Source organism: Tamandua tetradactyla, chromosome 12 (assembly GCF_023851605.1).
Source record: "Tamandua tetradactyla isolate mTamTet1 chromosome 12, mTamTet1.pri, whole genome shotgun sequence".
NCBI lineage: Eukaryota > Metazoa > Chordata > Mammalia > Pilosa > Myrmecophagidae > Tamandua > Tamandua tetradactyla.
The window spans coordinates 62,204,178-62,225,167 of NC_135338.1; the positions used below are offsets into that span (position 1 = coordinate 62,204,178).

The window sequence follows — 20,990 nt, forward strand, 5'->3', positions numbered from 1 at the left end:
CCTTTTAAAATTTAGGTCGTAGCAAATTTGTCAGTGCTGTTTGTGGGCCAGTGGTGAGATAGAAGGTTAAGGCTGGGCCAGCGTTGAGAAGGTGGCACAAACCAAGGCGATGGCTAATCCAGCACTTCATAACTGACATTCATTAAAAAAATAAGTTTGCATCTAGTGCCTTTCACCCCTTTTCACACCTGCTTTCTACTCTGCAGAAAGAATGCACTAAAGCGAGTGAGCTGTTGTGTAAGGATGAAGGGCTTGGCTGCCACCTCTGAATAAGGAGCACAGAGCCTAGGGTAAGTGACAAAGTTCTTGTTCTTGGTTGGATAGTTTGCTCATGGATGGTGATTTTATATAAAAAAAAATGACTTTGTATGTTAATGAAATCACGGAAAGCCATGCGTGGACTAATGGTGAGACTGTGATATGAATCCACTTCGACATAACTCGCTTCCATGAAAAATAGATTGAGGGGGCGGGCAATGGTGGCTCAGCGGCAGAGTTCTTTCCTGCCATGTCCAGCGGAGTGGCCACAGGCCACAGCTGGCTACTGAGCAGTTGGGATGTGTCTGGTACATTTCCCGAGACCAGGAGTATTCATTTATTTAACTACCTTATATACAGTTGTCAAATTTAAGAAACTTCATCTATATATAAAGGCGATAGTCTATAGTCTATTTTTTCCTGTCCCAGTAATGTAGTTTTGAGCCTTTTCCCTTCCATTGTTAATTCCTGTCAATGCATGTAATTGTCATTGTCTGTTGGCTCATTTTTTTTAATTGTGGAAACATATATGCAACCTAAATTTTCCCTTCTCAACCCCTCCCAAGCACACCATTCAATGAGATTAATCAGATTCCCAATGTTGCTACATTCACTACCTTCCATCACCAGAACTTATCCATCGAGCCAGAAACCCTCCACCCATCATGCATTTACTCCTCATCATACTCTCTCCCGGATCCTGGTAACCTGTACTCTTTCTGTCTCTAATTTTGCATCTTCTATTTCATGGAAGTTCGCTCATGCAGTATCTGTTCTTGTGTGTCTAGCTTATTTCACTCACTAAAATGTCTTTAAGGTTCATCTGTGCAGTGGCATGTATCTAAACTTAATTCCTTTTTTAAAGGCTGAGTAACATTCCATTATAGGTACATACCACATTTTTGTTTATCCATTCATTGGGTGATGGACATCTGGGTTGCTTCTACTTTTTGGCTTTGTGAATAATGCTGCTATGAACATTGATCAACACGTATGTGTTTGATTGAGTCCCTGCTTTCAATTCTTCTGGGTAAAAATCCAGAAGTGGAATTGCTTGCCATATGGTAGATCCATGTTTAACTTTTTGAGAAACTGCCAAACCATTCTCCACATTTTGCATTCATACCAGCAGTGCACGAGGGTTCCTATTTCACCTTATCTTTGTCGGCACTCAAATTTTCTGTTTTTGTGTGTTTGTTTTACCAACAGCCACTCTATTGGGTATGAAGTGGTATCTCATTGTGGCTTTGATTTGCATTTCCCTAATGGCTAGTGATTTTGAGCATCTTTTTATATGCTTATTGGCCATTTGTGTATCTTTTGTGGATAAGTGTCTGTTCAAGTCCTATGCCCATTTTTTTAAAAGGCAATTTTATTGATATATTCACATTCCATATAATCTATCCAAAGTGTCAGTGGCTTTTATTATAATCACACAGTTTTGCATTAATCACTACAGTCAATTTTAGAACATTTTCATTACTCACAAGGAAAACCCTGTTCCCCTTAAGGAGTCACCTCTCAATCTCTCTATCCTTTCGCAGCCTTACTTAAACACTAGTCTATTTCTGTCTCAATAGATTTATTTCAGTTACATTCTATATAAATGGGATCATATACAATTTGTAGTACTTTGTGTCTGGTTTCTTTATAGTTAGGATACGTTTTTTTTTTTGCATGGGCAGGCACTGGGAATTGAACCCAGGTTTCTGGCATGGCAGGTGAGAACTCTGCCTGCTGAGCCACCGTGGCCAGCCCCGTTTTTTAAAAATTATTATTTTTAGTTAGTGAAGTTGTAGGTTTACAGAAAAATCATGTAAAAAAATATAAGGTTCCCGTATACCCCCTCATTGTTGACAGTCTGCATTAGTGTGCTATTTTTGTTACGATTGATGAAGGACTATTGAAATATGACTATTCGTTATAGTCCACAGTTTACATTAGGTATATTTTTCCCATACACCACCCTACTATTACCATCTTATGATAGTGTCATGTTTGTTATAATTCATGAAAGAACATTCTTATACTATTAACCCCAGTTCGTCATCCACAACAGGGTTCACTGTGTTATACAGTCCCATGATTTATCTTCTAACTTTCTTTCTAGTAACATACATGACCCCAAACTTTCACTTTCAACCACATTCACATACATGGTTCAACACTGTTAATTATACTCACAGTAATGTCGTACCATTGCCACCATTCATTTCCAAACCTTTACAGTCAACTTTAATAGAAATTCTGTACAAATTAAGCATCAGCTCTCCATTGTCTACTCCAGTCAATCCCCTGGTAACCTACATTCTAGATTCTAACTCTATGAATTTGCTTATTATAATTAGTTCATATCAGTGATGATCATATAATATTTATACTTTTGTGCTTGGCATATTTCACTCAGCATAATGGCCTATAGGTTCATCCAGTTTGTCACATGCATCAAGACTTCATTCTTTTTTACAGCTGAACAATATTTCATTGTGTGTTTCTGTGTGTGTGTGCACGCGTGTGTGTGTGTACCACATTTTTTTCTGTTCATTGGTTGATGGACACTAGGATTGTGGACACCAGGATTGCAATCTTTACCAAATCCTTTGGCAATTGTAAATGAAGCTCTATGAATATTGGTATGCAGATATCCCTGCTTTCAACTCTGGGTATATCCCAATAGTGGTACTGCTGGGTGATGTGGTATGTCTATACTTAGCTTCCTAAGGAACTGCCAAACTCTTCCAGAGCTGCTGTATCATTTTACAATCTCACCAGTAATGAATGAGTGTTCTTATTTCTCTACATCCTCTTCAATACCTGTAATTTATTTTTTAGTTGTAGCCATTCTCATAGGTATGAAATGATAGCTCATCATGGTTTTTATTTGCATTTTGCTAGTAGATAGTGATGTTAAGCATCTTTTCATGTACTTTCTAGACATTTGTGTATGCTTTTTGGAGAGACGTCTATTCAAATCTTTTGCCCGCTTTTAAATTGAGTTTTTATTTTTTTCGCATGGGCAGGATCGGGGAATCCAACCTGGGTCCCTGGCATGGCAGGTGAGAATTCTGCCACTGAGTCACCATTGCATCACCTGAGCTATTTGGTTTTTATTGTTGAGTTGTAGGATTTTTAAAATATATATTCTGGATATTAAACCCTTATCAGATATGTGGTTTCCAAATATTTTCTCCCATTGAGCAAGTTGTTCCTTTACTTTTGTGACAAAGTCCTTTGGTACACAAAAGTTTTAATTTTGATAAGGTTCCATTTATCTTTTTTTTTTTCTTTTGTTGCTTGTGCTTTGGGTGTAAAGTCCAAGAAACTGTTGCCTTACACAAGATCTTGAAGAGGCTTCCCTGCATTGTCTTCTAGAAGTTTCATAGGCCTGGCTCTTATATTAAGGTCTTTGATACATTTTGAGTTAATTTTGGTGTATGGTGTGAGATAGGGATCCTCTTTCATTCTTTTGCGTATGGATCCAGGTCTCCCAGCATCAGTTACTAAAGAGGCTGTTCTTCCCCAATTGTACAGACTTGGAAGTTTTATCAAAAATCACTTGGCCATAGGTTTGAAGGTTTACTTCTGAATTCTCAATTCAATTCCATTTGTCAATAGATCTGTCCTTGTGTGAGTACCATGCTATTTTGAACACTATAGTTTTGTAATATGCTTGAAAATCAGAAAGTATGAGTCCTCCAACTTTTTTCTTTTTCAAGATGCTTTTGGTTATTTTCGGCCCCTTACCCCTCCAAATAAATTTTATCACTGGCTTTTCCATTTGTTCAGAGTAAGCCGTTAGAATTTTTATTAGTATTGCATTGAATCTGTAAATCATTTTGGATACAACTGACTTCTTAAAGAGGTCATCCAGTCTATGAACATGGAATGTTTCTCCATCTATTTAGGTCTTCTTTGATTTCTTTTAACAAAGTTTTATAGTTTTCTAGGTACACGCCCTTTACATCCTTGGTTAAATTTTATTCATAGGTGTTTAATTGTTTTATTTATAATTGTAAATGGAATTTTCCTAATTTTCTCCTCAGCTTGCTCATTACTAGTGTATCGAAACACTGTTGTTTTTTGTGTGTTGATCTTGTACCCTGCTACTTTGTTGAATTTGTTTATTAGGTCTAGGTAACTTTGTTGTCAGTTTTTTTGAACTTTCTATACATAGGATCATGTCATCTGCAAATAGAGAAAGTTTTACTTCTGCACTTCCAATTTGTATGCATTTTATTTATTTTTTCTTGCCTAATTGCTTTGATTAGAACTTCCAGTACTATGTTGAATAACAGTGGTGACATACAGGGAAAGCTTTGTCTTTCACCATTGAGTATGATGTTAGCTGTGGGCTTTTCATAGCTACCCTTTATCAGGTTGAGGAATTTTCCTTCTTTTCCTATTTTCTAAGTGTTTTTATCAAGAAAGGATGTTGAATTTTGTAAAAAGCCTTTTCTATGTCCGTAAAGGTGATCATGTGTTTTTTTTCCTTTCATTTTGATGATGTGATGTATTACATTAATTGATTTTCTTGTGTTGAACCACCCTTGCATACCTGGAATAAAACCCACTTGGTCATGTTATCTAATTTTTTTAATGTGCCATTGGATTAGATTTGAAAGTATTTTGTTGAGGATTTGTATCATTACTTTTTTTTTTTTCGCTTGGGCAGGCATTGGGAATTGAACCTGGGCCTCTGACATGGCAGGTGAGAACTCTTGTCTGCTAAGCCACTGTGGTCCACCCTGTATCATTACTTTTAAAAAATGGCCAAATGATAATTTTAACATGTGGATATATCACATTATGTTTATTCGTATATCAGTTATGGATATATGGGTTGTTTCCACTCTCTGGCTGTTATGAATAATGCGGCTATGAGCATTTGTGTACAAGATTTTGGAAGATAGGCTTTCACTTCTGTTGAATATATACCCAGAAGAATTATGGGTCATATGGTAACTTTTTGAGTTTTCCAAAGCAGATGCTGAACTGTACCAATTTATGTTCCCTTCAACAATGTTTGAGGGTCCCAGTTTCTCCGTATCTCATCAACACTTGATTTTTCATTCTTCTTTTTTTATTTTTTTACATGGGCAGGCACCAGGAATCGAACCCAGGTCTCCAGCAGTTATCCGTCTTTATCCTTCAAAAGAGATAAGGGTCTAAGTTCATTCTTTTGTGTGTGGCTATCCGGTTGTTCTAGCACCATTTGTTGCAATGGCTGTTCTTTCCACAGTGAATTGTCTTAACATCCATGAGGAAAATCAACATACAGGTTTTTCTGGGTTCTCAATTTTATTACATTTATCTATATATTTCTTCTTATTGAGATTAGGAAGCATAAGTCTTCCAACTTAGTTCTTTTTCAAGATCCTTTTAGGTCTTTTGAGTTTCCTGCATTTCTATATGAACATTAAGATCAATTACTGCAAAAAAACCAACCGCCCCCCCCAAAAAAACACAAAAAGAAAACTTTGCCAGGATTTTGATAGGTACTGTGTTAAATCCATAGATAGATAAGTTTGGTAAGTATTGACATCTTAACAATATTGGATTTTTCAATCCATGAATATGGGAAGGCTTTCCATTTATTTAAGTCCTTAATTTCTTTCAGTCATTCGTAGTTTTCAGTATACAAATTGTACACTCCCTTTCATTAAATTTGTTCCAAATTTTATTCCATTCAATTAATTTTGATGCTAAGTGGAATTATTTTCTTAATTTCATTTTCATTGCTAGTATAAATATCTTGCATCTTGCAACCTTGATGCACTTGTTTATTAGTGCTAATAGGTTTATTATTATTATTATTATTATTTTGTCATGGACTGAATCATGTCCCCCCAAAAGACATGTTCAAATTCTAATCCCTGGCCCTGTGAACGTAAACCCATTTGTAAATAAGATCTTTGAAGATGCTATTAGTTTAGATGAGACCAAACTGTATCAGGGTGGGCCCTAATTCAGTGTGACTGGAGTTCTTATAAGGAGAGGAAATTTGGACACAGGAGGGGGAGACAGAAGGAGACAACTGGCCATGTGACAGAGGTAGAGACTGAGTTGCAACAAGTCACTGGCAACATGCTACAGACTTCAGGAAAAGCACGATCCTGCCAACTCCTTAATTTTTGGACTCCTAGCCTCCAAAACTGTGAGATCATAAATTCCTGATGTTTACGCCAAGCATTCTGTGATATTTGTTATAGCAGCCTTGACGAACTAAGAAAGATTTTTTAGAGTTTAAATAATATGTATAAATAAGATCATGTTATCTACAAATATAGTTTTGTTTCTTTCCAATCTGGATGCCTTTCATTTCCTTTTGTTACCTAATTTCACTAGCTACAACTTCCCCATACAGTGTTGAATAGAAGTGGCCAGAGCAGAGATCCTTATCTGCAGAGGAAAGCTTTCAGTCTTTCAGCATACTCATGATGCTAACTGGGTTTTTCATAGATGACTTTTGCCAGGTTGATGAAGTTCTCTTCTAATTTTAGTTTGTTGAGAGTTTTTTTAAATCACAAAATGGTGTAGGAGTCCGTCAGACACTTTTTGTATTGATACGATCATAGAGTTTTGTTTTTTTTTAAAAAATATGCATTACTGTGATGAATTTTCATATGTTAAACCAATTTTGCAATTTTGGGATACATGCCACTGGTCATGATATGTAATCCTTTTTATAGGTTGCAGGGTTTAGTACAGTAATTTTTTTTGAGAATGTTTACATCTATATTGCTATGGGTTATTGACCTGTAATTATCTTAAGATTTCTTTGTCTGGTTTTGGTATCAGGATAATATTTGTCTGTAAAATGAGTTGGTAAGTGTTACCTCCTCTTCTGTTTTCAGGCAGTTTGTGAAGGATCCTTCACAGAACCCGTCAGGGACACTGTCTAGGCCCAGGTTTTTCTTTGTGGAAGTATTTGATTACTAATTCAGCTTCTTGTTATTCTGTTGATTTTAATAGCTCTAAAAGCCTTCCTTCACTCTCCACTGTCTTCTTTATGGCGTCTTTTCATTGCAATCCCGGGAATCTTGGTCATGGAAAGTGCCCTCATTAGAAAGGAATCATAGTTAGATGGTTTCCGCTTTCAGGGTTGATGACTTGAGGAGTTGTCTCTAGTCTGTCTACAGTAATACCGTAAGTAGCAGCTTATTCCCTGTTTTAAAGCAAACCCAGTAAATGTCGTAGTCAAGGGAAGCAGTACTTCCGATATTTGCAGTCGATGGACTGAATCAGCCTGGTAAACGCCTCCTATTTTTTCTTGATGAGTTGTAGGCAAAAAGCCACTGCCAGGTTTTAAGCAGGGGAAATGACTCAAACTTGTAATCAATTTTTAAGATTGTACTTTCTGTGCAATTGTTTTGCCTCCAGGAGAGAGCTTCCTTTTCTCTGTTCTTTCTCCAGGAATCTTGATCTGTTTTGTTTGTTTTTGTGCAGACTTTTCTCCCCAGCTCCTGTGATTTGTTTAAATTCTTACCATCACTCAGTGCCACATTTTCCTTATATTTTCAGTTCTGGGTCCCATCCTATCTTACAGCATTTCAGTTTAAATACCCCTCCCATCCCTTCCCCTCTCCTTTTTTCCCCTCTGTGGGGTTTCTTCCCCATTAGGGTATCCTGCCCTAGGGAGCCAGATAGGGTCAATCCAGAAAGGTGGGTCACTACAGAAGAGTCCATTTGTCTTTAAGTCGTCCAGCTGGCTGAAACTCGATTGGTCACAACAGCTCTTGCCAGGAGTTCTGTGGTCTCTGTCTTTCTTTTTTTATACCTCCCCGGGCCCTTTTGTATGCAGCTTTTCCACCCTGGGTCTCTGGGGACTTGGGTCCCTGTGCCTGGATATGTTGGCGTTCTCACTCACTGCTGTGAATCAGGTCTCCATGCTCTGTCCGCAGTGAAAGGGACTCAGGGCTGTGCTGCCTTGGGGTGGCTCCTGAGCGTGTGGGATAGAGTGAGGTCAAGGGAAAGGGGAACAAGCTGGCGGCCTGGGACTGACTGTGCCTGCCTAAGATTTTTCTGTTTCTTTGATTCAGCATTTGTGGAGTCCTTCTCCAGTCTCTGCCGTCCTCCAGAGTTCAAAGCAAGTGGAATTTGCCTTTTTTGTTCACTAAATCTCTGGGGAAGCTATTTCCAGGGGTGTTCACATCGCCATGTTGATGACATCACTATGCCTCCTTTTTAATTGGGTTGTTTGTCTTGTTGAGTTGTAGAGTTCTTCATATATTCTGGATATGAAACCCTTATCAGAAAGATGGTTTCCAAATATTTCCGTCATTCTGTTGCTTGTTTTTTCACTTTCTTGGTAATCTCCTCAGTTGTACAGAAGTTTTAAATCTCATGAAGTTCTATTTATGTATTTTCTCTCTTGTTGCTTATGCTTTTCGTGTAAAGTCTTAAGTGTCCATTGCCTAATAAAAGGCCCTAAGATACTTTCCTATATTTTCGTCTAAGAGGTTTTTATAGTTTTAGATCTTATATTTAGGTCTTTGATACATTTTGAGTTTTTTGTGTGTGTGTGGTCTGAGGTAGGGGTCCACTTTCATTCTTTTGCATGCGGGTATCTAGTTTTTCCAATAGTAGTTGTTGAAGAGCCTGATCTTTCCCTCGAGGTTTTTTTTTTTTTTTTAGGTGCATGGTCCGGGAATTGAACCCGGGTCTCCTGCCTGGAAAGTGAGCCACTGAACCACTGTACTAGGTTATGAAATTGGGAAGTGTGAATCCTCCAACTATTTTTTCTTTCAAAGATGTTAATTTTATTCAGAGGTTTTGATCACTTTTTTGTTGTTTCCTAGTTATTGATTATAAGGGAATGAATGAATCCTTAATGTCACAATCAGTTAGTTGAAAGACGACAAGTCATGAATCGTTGATGAACGTAGGTTATAGAACAAGTATTAGGATTAATTCATATTTACGTTGCTGATGTCCACATAAAGGATATCAAGTCTAGGCTCTTGATGGTTTGTTTTAAAGTTTACAGACAGACCCATGTTATTTCAGTTGGGGCATTTGGTGGATTTACCCTTATTAATTAATTAATTACTTTTTAGAAAATAGACACAAGGTTAAATTTGAATATGACTAAAATAATAAAGAATAAATAAGTAAATAAATATATACAATAAGAGGATGAAGTATAGTGCATTGGTGAAAATGTAGCATGAAACAAAATTTTAGATTAATCTGATTCTAAACAAGTAGAGTCCATTAGAAAAAAGATGGAAGAGGATGCTTCATTCATTTTATAGTTGTTTAATATTTCATTTTACTGTTCACCACTGTTGATTTAAACATTTCACCATTGATAAATATTTAGGTCTCTAGCCTTTGAGAGAGAAAAATTCAAGGAAAAATATCAGTGTTCTATTTGTAAAGTAAAGCAAGAGGTTCCTGCATGTTCTTCATCACATTTAAATTAAAGAAAGACAAATAAGAGGACTGAGTGGGGCCAGTGATGAGTGTGGGATTTCATAAAGAATGTGGGTTGGTGCACATGTGCCACAGTGATGTCCATTACAGAAAGAGACCCTAGTGGTTTAGCTGTGGGGAAAATGAGCTTAAGACAGAAATGAGCAATATTCATAGATCTTAGTTTTGCTTTTTTTGTGATTCTTGTGTCTTTATTACTGAATCATTAGTCAGAAAATGAATGAATCAGTAAAGAAATGTATAAATGAGTAAAGAAAAATGTCCGAAGTCTGGACCAGTGATGGATAGATTCCCTGGGATGTCTGAGTGAAGGATTTTGATTAAACCCTATGATTGTGAGCAGTAAACCTAATTTACTGCTTTTGTGGGGCATGAGCTTATAGCTCATTCCATGAGTAAATAAAGAAGAATAAACTGATAAATGAATAGATGCATAAATTTATAAAGTAGAATCAAGCGTGAACCACTGGCAAGAATATGTCAGGATATAAGGGTGTAAATTTATCTAATTCTGAGCAAGCAAGGCCCATAAAAAGAATATCTAGGCAGGTATTTATGTGGGTAGGGTTTAAGAGATAGCATTTAAAATAGGCATGATACTTATTCTTCTGCTGGGAGCCACTATATTATATAAGTTAATAATTAAATGAATCAATAAATAGAAAGATTATTCTTGGCCAATAGTGGGAACATGATTCAAACCAAGGATTCAGGAGTACTAATCACCTTTTAAAAAAAAATCTAATCCCCCACTGCCTCTTCCCTTTTTTAAAGTCTGCCTTTTACTCCACAGATTCAATACAGCAAATTTGATGTATCATTATCTAGTGATGAAGATATTGCTTGTCACCCCAGGAGATACGGAGCAAAGGGTCTCATGTAAGTAGCAGAGTTTATTTTCTTGGGTTGAAATGGTCCATGGGGTTATTTCAGAGGGATAAGTGGGTATGAACATAAAATAAATAAAATCAAAGTACACCAATGCATGGGCCAGTAATGGGATTGTATAATGAACTAAGGGTTCATAGTAATCCATTTTAGGACAGTTGAGCGCCACTAAAAGCCAAGTTGCATTCATTTTCACAGCTGCTTAATAGTGTATTTTATTTTTGTACCATTAAAAACTTCTTTTGGAAAATAGCTATATTAAATCATCGAGGGGGAACACCTAGGAGGTGGGAAAGAATGATCAGTTCTGGTTGGGGCTAAGATGGTTGGCTCATGGTTGTTCATTTTATCAGCTCTGAAATATGAAGAAATTAATTGAAAGATGAGTAAGTGGAAGGCAGAGAGACACTGGGGGTGGTATGAAGCAAGGCTTTTGATTAATCAATACATGCTACACTGAAGTCCAATTAAAAAGCGATCTTACCTGTTAGCTCTAAGAGGAATGAGCCTATAAGCAGTTCTCTGCAAGATTAAAAATCTTATTCTTGAGTTTTTGTGATGCTTGGAAATTATTTTATTTTAATTAGTGAAATAACGAATGAAGGAATCAATAAACAATGCTCAAACGATCAAATAGTGTATAAATAAGTAAATGAAGATAATGTCAAGCATGGATCAATGATGAGTAGTTCTGGGGTATATGAATCAAGAATTTTGATTAAACCCTAAACTCTGAGGTCCGCTGTTGAAAGAGACCTAATTATTCCTTCTTAAGGGAAAGGAGTTCAGAGCAAAAGTTCAGGACAGTCAAGGAACTGTTTCTTGGGCCTACATAATCAGATTAATCTATGGGCAGTTAAACAAATAAAAGAATTCATAAAGTCATAAAGTAGATTAGGTGGGGATTATTAGTGCAAATATGGCATAATCAGGCTTTAACTATATGAATTCTGCATAAAGTTTATTACAAGTGATCCTTAGACTATAAATAAAAGTAGAGAGTAGATGGCCATGCATCTTAATAGTTGAAAGTCTTATTGTTAAGTTGGGGGTTGGACTCAGCAATGTTCACTGCACTGTTTAAAATTAAAAATAAAATAAGCTGATAAATAAAAAAGAGTGCAGTTTTTCATCGCTAATGAGAATGTGCTATGACCTAGCTTTATGATTAATCTGGCCATGCAAAGGTAACATTCATTTAAACGTATCTACTGTGGGCTATCATTTTAACTCGGTTTTTCGCTCTACAGAATGAACTCACCGCAGCTGTCTCAGTCGTTCTGTAATGATGAGGATTGTTGTTACTCTGTGGGTGAGGAGCATAGAGACCCATGTAAGTAATTGTCAAAGTTCATGTGCTCAGTTTGGGAAGCTTGTGGGTGTTCAAGGAAGTTTTGAAAACTGGTTATACATATAAACAAGTTTTATGATTAATCATTTTGAAGGTTGTGTAATGTACCATTTTATTGCTGCAAAAAGTGTATATTTAGATATTCCTCCCTTAAAGATCAAAGTTTTTTTAACTTGTGGAGTGGAAAACCTAGGAAGATGGAAGAAAATGACATGGTTCTAGGTGACAGGGAAGATGTGCGTTCAGAGTTGTTCATTTCTTCCATTTGTCCTGAAAACATGGACAAATGAAATAAAAGGGGAGACAAGCAAAGGCCAGTGATGAATATGGCATTGTTAAGAAGCATACATGTTGATTAAACTGTGCGTGCCACTCTGTGTGCAATGAGATGCGTTGATTAAAGAGGTCAAGTTTGCTTACCTCTGTGGGAAAAGTTTTGTGCCTCTTGTTTTTGGCATTCCTACCTTATGAATATTGACTGTATTGTAAGTTATGCATTTGAGAATGAATCCAGAAAGGAAGAAATGAATGGAGAAGGGAAAAAGTGGCTATTTTTGACACACATTCTGGGGTATATGAGTCAAGGCTTTTTGATTTAAACCCTTCAACTCCAAGGTCCACTGCAAGAAGAGATCTAGTTATTCCCTCCATGTGAAGATGTTGCTGGTAGCCTAAGGGAATAGCCAGGATCTTGTTCTTGAACCTTTGTATTGCTTGGGTATGGGTTTTTTAAATCAGTGAGTTAATGCACAGATAAAGAAAGAAATGAGAAAATGAATGAAGACAAGGAAAACCATGCATTGCTCAATTATGCATATATGCTTTGAAGTAAAGGTTATTGTTTATGCATTTCTCAAGTGCTGAGGACTTGTAAAATCAGTAGGTCAAGGTGTGACCCCTTTCAGCAGCAGTAGATAGACAGATGGATGCAAGATTAGATGTTGTCATAATGTATTGAGGGTGGATTGCTGATTATTTATTTCATTTAGAAAAGGGAAAAGTAAATAATTAGTTAACTAATTGTAAAAAAAAGAGTAATCATGGACCAAGGATGAGATTATGTTCTATGACAGAATTTATGATGAACTTAATCTAGTTTACTGTGAGCAACAAGCACATGCGCAAAAGTTAATAGTATGCAAGGTTTTTGTCCAGCGAATTATATTATAATTGTATGCTAATATAATTATAAACAGGACATGATCATAATCTATAATTTAATATATATATGAATGAATGAGTATGTTCATATATTCATATGTTCACAAGTATGTTCATATATATATATTTGAATTACTTTGGAAATATGCTTTTAACCTCAGAATTAATGCACCATCACTGATTTGATCAATATCTAATGATGAAGGCCTTGGCTGAAACTTCTGTGGTTAAGGAATGTAAATATTGATGTGAATAACATTCAATGTTTTGCTCTTGGTTAGGAGAAATTGTTCATGTGTGTATTCACTATCATATTTCAAAGTAACAAATAGCTACATGACAATTATAAAATTTAGAAAGTGATGTATGTCACCAAAGGTGGGAACATATTCTGAACCAAGGATAATGGTATTTAATTCCATTTTGTACACTGAGGCCCCTAAGAATAGATGGAGAGTGTTTCATACATTTTCAGAGCTATTTACTCTGTTTTATATTTATAATGCAGTCAATTTCAAGATTTCAGCCTTCAAATGGTTTAGTTGAGAAGGAGCACATAGGAAGATACTGTCAATCACACTTGGATTTTAGGATAAGATGATGGGTTTCATGGTTGGTCATTGCAACCATCTTTAAAAAATGTACGGATTAAATGAGGAGGGTATGCTTGGACCAGTGATGAATTGGGGATCGATAGGTAGAAGGAATGTGGATTGATTCTTTATGCCACACTGAGAGCCATTGCTAAAGGAGATCTCGTGCATTAGTTCTCAGTGAAATAAGCATATGGTAACAGCTCAAGGATCTCTTCCTTGGATTTCGTAATGCATATGTATTGATTATATTATCATTGAATCAGTGAATGAATCAATAAAGAAGGGATAAAGGACTGAAGAAAAAGATACAAAGCCTAGACCAATGATGAGTCTTGGGGTGGGGAGTTAGATCTTAATCCAAAATTTGATATATCCCAATCTGGAAATCTGGGTCCATTGCAAAAAGAGACAAGATAAACTTTTTGGGAAATGAACCCATGAATGGGTAAAAAGCTGTGTAAATGAGGGAGGACAAGGAGGGCTACACATGGACCAATTATGAAATTATATAATAAAGCAAAGATTATTATTATTGTATATTTGACACACTGAGTCCCATAAGATAACTAGGTCAAAGCTCTTAGCCCTTTCCATAAACGCAACAGGATGGATATACTGGAGTTCATGGTTGCTTTGATTTGTTGTTTGGTGGCTCTAATTAGAAAAGAGAAAAAAGAGTTTCCATAAATAAATAATTGCTTAAACACAGACCAACATAGAAATTGTGTTGTGAGCTGTAATTAAGATTAATCCAACTTTGTTCACTGAGTTTTATTTTTTTATATCAAGAAGGGATTTAGTTGACTATACCTGTGGGCCATGAACATATAGACACATATTAGATGTTCTTGTCGAGTGTCTTGTTTTACAGTGATATTGATGTGTTGTTATAGGGTATAACGAGTGTTGTTATGGGGTATACTGAATGTATTCATATCTAGACCAGTTACTCAAAAGAAAGCAGAGCATGGGCCAATGAGGAATATGTATTTTGAATTAAAGATAATGCATTATTCCTGTTATATCCAGCTGTTGTCTTGATAAAGAAATAGAGCTCCAAGTTTCTCTTCCATTGAGTAAAGTCCATGTAGAAATTTGAGTGTAGGAATTCTTTAGAAAAATGGGTAGATAATTAATGTATTCCAACCACAATTATATACATGAATAAATAAATAAATCACTTGATATATGTCAGAAAAATTATTGGCTACTGGTGAGAAGAATAGGACATAAAATAAGGATTTAAATTTATCCCATTTTGTGAAAGTGAATTAGATTAAAAGCAAATCACCTAGCTTTTAAATTTATGAATAGGGCATATGTGGATTTATATTGATGAGAGATATGGTATTATTTAAAAATAAAAAGTAAGTCAGTAAATAAGGAGTGCCATTCTTGGACTGTGGTGAGAATATGAGATGACACAAGTTTATGATTAAACTAGTACTATGAAATTAGCATCCACTAAAAAATATCTAACTGTAGGTTTGTTCTTTCTTTAGAAGATCTGTTTTTCACTTCTTTAAGTTGAATATACCACAGCAGATTTAATCATTCCCTAATGATAAAGATTGTGGCTTTCATCTCTGTGGATAAACAGAGGAGATGTTGATGTAAATTGTTCTTGGTTTAGAAGTTGGCGTAGGGGTTTTGCCTGAATTATTTCAAAGTAATGAATGGCTGTATTCATAAATAAATCCAAAGAACCCCATGCATGGGCCAGTGATGGGAATGTGCTGTGAATTGGGGTTTATGATTTATTTGATTCAATTCTGTTGAAGTCCCATAAAAAATGTGATTATTTTTGCACTGCAATTCATTTAAATAACTTTCCATTGATAAAGATCAGGCTGTTAATTTCTTGAGTGGGGAGCAAGTTGACAATATCATCAGGCTTCTTGTTATGGATATGGTCTTTTGGTTATTCATTGGACGATCTTTAATGAAAAAGGGTCAAATTGTGAACCAGTGGCTAACGTGGAACTGATATGCAACAAGGACGTTGGTTAATTTATTTGTGCAACTCTGAGGTCCATTGGCTTCATCTATTAGCTCTGTGGGAAAAGGGCATATAAACAGATATTAGTAATATTCAAGGCTCTTGGCCTTAGGTGTTTTGATTCATGAGAATGGATTATATTTTACTAGTGATTTCATTGTTATTGGTGTATCAATAAATAAAGCAATAAACAATTGGTCAAGCATAGACTAATGATGGATATCCCGAGATGCATGAATCAAAGACTGTGATTAAACTTAAACTTTGAAGTCCGTTAAAAAAAGACACCTAGTTATTTCCTTTGGAAGAGGAAATGGTAACAAAAGTCAGGAATAGTCATGATCTGGTTCTTTGATTCTTGATCTTTAGTTCTGCATGTATATGAATTGTATAAGGCAGTCACTGCATGAATAAATTAAGATATGTTAGTGAATGAAGACAAAGAGGAATATGTGGACTAATTATGCAAGTGTGCAATGAAACAAGGATTATTATAATTTTCTGTAGCACTGAATTCCATAACATAAATAGATCAAGGCTCTTTACCTTATTCTGTAGGGGATATGTCCAATCCCATGAGTGTCCCTGTTGTTTTGGATTGCTGATGGATAGCTGATTATTGGTTTTAATTTGGAAAAGAAAAAATAATTGTTTAAACAGTTTCAAAACTGAAAGAAGGCCAAGCATGGACCAATTTTGAGAATGTGATAGTCAGTATGGTTAATTCTCTTCTGTTCACTGAATTTCATTTTTTATAAAGAGATCTAGCCAATTATATCTGTGGATAGTATGATCAGTATTTGTCAATGTTCTTTTCCAGTGCCTTGGCTTTCTTTGATTTTGATGTATTGTTAAAAGTGAAGAAATGAATGAGTTCACATCTCAAACAATTATTTAAAAGATGGCAGAACATGGCCAGTGAAAACCACGTGTCATGAAACAAAGATGCTGTTTAGTCCAGTTTTTAGATAAGGAAAAAGAAATTGAGACTCTTCCCACTTTGGATGAAGTATGTATTAGGGCTTGCATGAAATGGTATTTCAATTCTGCGTTAGTGGTGGGTTTACTATTTTTTTGTGTGAAATGAATAGATGATCAAGCTATTCTTTAAGTAATTAAATAAAAGGAGAAGATGAGTGTGTCAGTAAATACATAAGTTAGGGTAAATATTGGAGCATCTCTTCATGTCAAACTCTCAGTAATGCACACTAAGATCCATGAACAAAGGTTAATAAGGCTGTGAACTATGTGATTATAGAGTATATAAATGAATACTTGTAACAGTTATATTTGTTTCATATGTATTGGGTAGTGGATTCAACAGTGTTCATTATATTATTAAAAATTAAGTAGTCCATAAGTCAATACATAAAAGAAAGTGTCATCCTTGAGTCAATAATGAGAATATGATAGGAAGCAAGGGTTATGATTAATCTAGTATCTCACTACTCAAGTTCATTAAAAAATTAAATCTGTGCTGTTCCATCCTTTATAAAATGTACATTTTGTATTACAGAATGAAAACACCAGAGCTGGTTGAACCACTCAATAACAATAAAGATACTGTTTTTTTTTTTTGTTGTTGTTCAGAATCTGTTAGCAGTCAAAATTCACGTCTTTGTTTTAGGTGGTATCTTCATTACTAAATTATGTCAAAGAAATCAATGGCTAAATACACTAATAAAACCAAAAGGTGCCCGATGGGTCTATGATGGAAATGAACTCAGGTTTCTAATTAATCCAGTTTGGCACAACCGAGGTTCATTTTCTTGATTCTGTTTGTTTTATTTTATTCATTATGCATTTATTATCTCAGAGAAATAGAAGGGGCACATATTTAAACGAAACAAAAAGCCCCATGCATTTACCCCTGATAGGAGATATTATGAACAAAACCAAAATTAGGTTATTACAGTTCAATTCAATTGAGCCCATTAAAAAAAAAAATGGAGGGCATTTCAGTCTCTTTCAAAGCTGATAACATATTTTATTTTGGGGGCCACAGTTAATTAACATTTCCTCAAGTAACCTGGGGTGTGGACCCGGTAAGGAGAATACATGAAAAGACAGAACATGTTTGTGTCCTCATGGACTAAGCTGGTGGGCCCACGGTCAGTTCATCAGACCATATTTAACATATGGGTAAGTTCAGTGATAAAGAGCAAGCCGGGCGCAGTGATGGGTGCAGGGTCTCTGAGAAGCAAGGAGGTTGGTCAGTCCCTTAGGTTGTCATTGAGGTTCATTGTAAGGAGAAATGTGGTCTGTATGCTCTGTTGATCTTAGCAGTTTCAGAGTTATTTTGAGATTTTGTGGTTCCTGTATGTTGATTTTGTTTTTGTTAGTGAATCAATGAGTGAATCAATAAACAAAGGTGTAAATGAATGAAGAAAAAGAACTCCAGGCCAGTATCAGTGATGAGCATCCTAGGGTGTATGGATCAAGAATTTTACCTCTGAGGTCTATCCAAAAAAGAAAATGCCTATTGTCTCTGCGGAAAATGAGTATACTGCACTTGTTAGTAAGAGTAAGAGCCTGTTTTTGGTCTATTGAGGTCTTGAGTATAAATTACAGTTTTATAAGTAAATCAGTGCATGAATAAAAAACGAAATATGTGAATGAATGAAGAGTTGGAGGACCATGCTCAGACCAATTAGGAAACTGTACAATGAAATAAGGAGCAGGATTAGTATAGTTGGAAAGTGCTCAGTTCCAGTGAAATAAATAGATCAAAGCCTTTACACTTTGGGTATGGAATATAAGAAGATAGCTGTATATAAGAGTGAATGTTGTTGGTGAGTAGCTGGTGTTTTTTTTTTTTTTTCTTTAGGAAAAGTGAAAACTTACATGAATGGATAATTGATTACGTATATACCTAATTGGATGTGGGACAATTAAGGACAAATTGACAGTATATCATTTGAAAAGAGTCAAGATTGATTAGATTGCATTCACTAACTTTTGTAACAACCCCAAAATGATCTAGTTAGCTATTTCTGTGACTAATCAGTATATAGACAGATGTTAATATCATTTAGGATTTATTTTTGGTGTCTTTGAATTCACTGATATTGATGTATTTTTATAATTGAGTGAATGGAGTCCTATCATAATTATTTAAAAGAAGACAAAGCACAGATCAATGACGAACGTGTTGTAAGGGACAATGATAAGCATTAATTTAGTTTTCATTACTGCTGATCATTAAAAAACCTGGGTTTGTCCCCTTTTTTGATAAAATGCATATTGTTGTACTTAATATTTAAGTTCTGGAATATTGGCTGATTTACCGTTTTGATTTTCTTTACATAATAAACATATTGGCAGATCATTCTATGAGTAATTAAATGAATAAGGGAATAATATGATCGCATAAAGTATAATCAAGCGTGGGTCATCACCTAGGATGGGCTGTGAAGCAAGGGCTTACATGTACCTAATTTTGTGAAAGTAACATCTATTAAAATGATCATGTATTCTGTTAAATCTATTAAGGTATAAAGGTATTTGTAATAGACTTTGTTCTTGGTGGTTTAGGGGTGTTCACTGTATTATTTGAGAGTAAATTAAAAAAAAAATGAATAAATAACCGAGTGCCATTCTTAGGACAATGATGAAACTGCCATGAACAAGGGTTTATGATTAATCTAGTCCTTTTGACCAATATCAAGAAAAAATAACTTAAATCTGTACTGCTTTATTGTATTTTCAATTTTTCTAAAATAAATTGACATCTCATGGCTGATTTAATCCATCTCTGATGAAGTATTTGGCTGTAAGTTCTGTGACTATGGAACATAGGGCAGAAGGCATAGAGAATAATGTAAGTAAACATCAAATAGGGGAGTTTTGGACAATGGGAGAATGTGCTGGCAAATAGATTTATGGTTACCTACTTCTGCATGAATCAGGCCCTTTAAGAGCAGTCTCTTACCTATATGGGTAGGCTGTTCATTTATGCAGATATTTATTTTAGTCCTAGCTCTTATTCTTATGTAGGATGGTGATTCAACAGTGGTTATTATATTATTTAACATGAAAAATAAAATATTGGATTAGTTGAAAAAATTGTATTCTTAGACCAAAGTTTATTATCTAGCTCTCCATAACTAATGTCCATTCAAAACTCTAAGTCTGTGCTCAATCTGCCTATTTCCTCCACAGAATGCTCACAGGACAGCTGATTTATTCATTTTCTATGAAAGGAAATCTTGGCAGTCAGCTCCATGGTTAAAAACAAAGAGGCAAATGTAAGTAAGATCCAAAGTTTGTGTTCTCAGTTGGGATGTTTTGTTTCATGAAGTATTCCAGAGGAATAAATGTCTACATATATAAAAGAAATTAAAGAAAATAATACAGGCATTTACCAGTGATGGGAATGTGTTATGAACCAAAAATTATGTTTAATCTGGCACAGCTGAGGTGATTTAAAAATAATAGTAGGCATTTCATTCCTTTCCAGAACTGTTTAAGATTGTATTTTCTTTTCTACCACAAATGATTTAAACATTTCCATATTGGTATGGTCCTGGCTGATAACTCTGCAAGAATAGGGAAGATACTGTGAGGGTTTCAGAGGTGATGGCAGATGGTAGTTTCACCACTTTTCATTGACCTATCTTTAAAATCTGGGTCAATTAAATGAAAGTGGACCACAGAAAGACCAATGATGAATGTGGATCTTATGTGAAGCATAGACATTAGGTGATCCACACATGGTCTCCAAGGACCATTGCAGAGGAGCTGTCATCTCTTAGCACTATGCAGAAAGAGTCACTGATGGGAAAATCTTATTCCTGGAATTTTGTGATTGTATTGTTGGTCACATGGATCAATGATGAGTGCCATGGGGTATCTGAAAGAACTATTTTGATTACACCCATCTGTAACTCTGAGGTCCATTACAGAGAGACATGTAGTTATTCCTACTCTGGGAAATGAGCCGGCAGCACCATGTCCTTGGCTTTTGTGGTTCTTGGGCATAGATTGTGTTTTTATTATAAAATCAACCCACTAATAAAGAATTTGGTCAATGAATAACAAACAAGAGGTCAAGTCATGCACCTATTAGTAAAATATGTAATGAAACATGAATTAAGATTAAAATCGGTTGGAGACTTTGATGCCCAATAAATTCAAAGGCAAGTCTCTTACTGCTTTCATTTGTGCATAAGATCCAGTGTTTCTTTTCTGTTTTTATGGTGGGTTGCTGGTTGATTGCTTTATGAAGGAAATGGAAACCCATTTACATCAGTTGGTTAAATAACCACAAAGTTGAGAGCCAAGCAAAGAACAATGATGAGAA

The 20,990-nt window shown here is 35.5% G+C and overlaps 1 long non-coding RNA gene and 2 other non-coding genes across 4 annotated transcripts in view; all 3 read left to right on the plus strand.

Annotated features, from left to right (window-relative positions):
- The window catches only part of LOC143652214 (uncharacterized), an 81,591-nt gene that overhangs the window by 11,098 nt on the left and 49,503 nt on the right, over positions 1–20,990 (plus strand). For both annotated transcript variants that reach the window (XR_013160492.1, XR_013160493.1), the window contains 4 exons: positions 207–290; positions 10,487–10,572; positions 11,832–11,914; positions 19,850–19,935. This is a non-coding gene — a long non-coding RNA (uncharacterized LOC143652214). The remainder of the gene's footprint in view (positions 1–206; positions 291–10,486; positions 10,573–11,831; positions 11,915–19,849; positions 19,936–20,990) is intronic.
- On the plus strand, positions 11,253–11,324 carry LOC143652870 (small nucleolar RNA SNORD113/SNORD114 family). Its single transcript, XR_013160919.1, has one exon. It is a non-coding gene; the product is annotated as a small nucleolar RNA SNORD113/SNORD114 family (small nucleolar RNA).
- LOC143652865 (small nucleolar RNA SNORD113/SNORD114 family) lies at positions 20,513–20,587 on the plus strand. Its single transcript, XR_013160915.1, has one exon. It is a non-coding gene; the product is annotated as a small nucleolar RNA SNORD113/SNORD114 family (small nucleolar RNA).